This window comes from Colobus angolensis, unplaced genomic scaffold (genome assembly GCF_000951035.1).
Source record: "Colobus angolensis palliatus isolate OR3802 unplaced genomic scaffold, Cang.pa_1.0 Scaffold43, whole genome shotgun sequence".
NCBI lineage: Eukaryota > Metazoa > Chordata > Mammalia > Primates > Cercopithecidae > Colobus > Colobus angolensis.
In genome coordinates, this window is record NW_012117710.1 from 5,554,648 (window position 1) to 5,555,151 (window position 504).

Genomic DNA, 504 nt, shown 5'->3' on the forward strand with positions numbered 1-504 from the left:
ACCAGTTACTCACCGCACGCAGTGAAGAAGAGTCTGGGGTCTGGCGGGCCCACCAGTTACTCACCGCACGCAGTGAAGAAGAGTCTGGGGTCTGGTAGGTCCACCAGTTACTCACCGTTTTAGGTTTCCCCCAAGAAGAATCAGGAAAAAGAGCTGAAGGAGCAAAACAACAGATGAGTTTTTGCTACCTTGCTGACCTACCTTTTATAGGCTAGAAAAAGTGATAGTTAAAACCTCTTAGATTTCCTTTTCAAGGATCAAGTGGATGTAGCTCAAATGTCTTGTCTTACTCATGAAACCTCCTTTTTTTTTTTTTTCTATTTATATCTCAAGGGAATGTGGGTGGGAACAGACAATTGTAAAAAACAAAACAAAACAAAACCACAAACCTCAACAAACCTTAACTAAGGTCTCAATTCTGCAAATGAGCTCTGTTGGCAAAGTGTGGAGAAGGTTCTGGATGCCTGGTAAGGTGGAGATGGTGGCCTGAACTAAGACAAACAC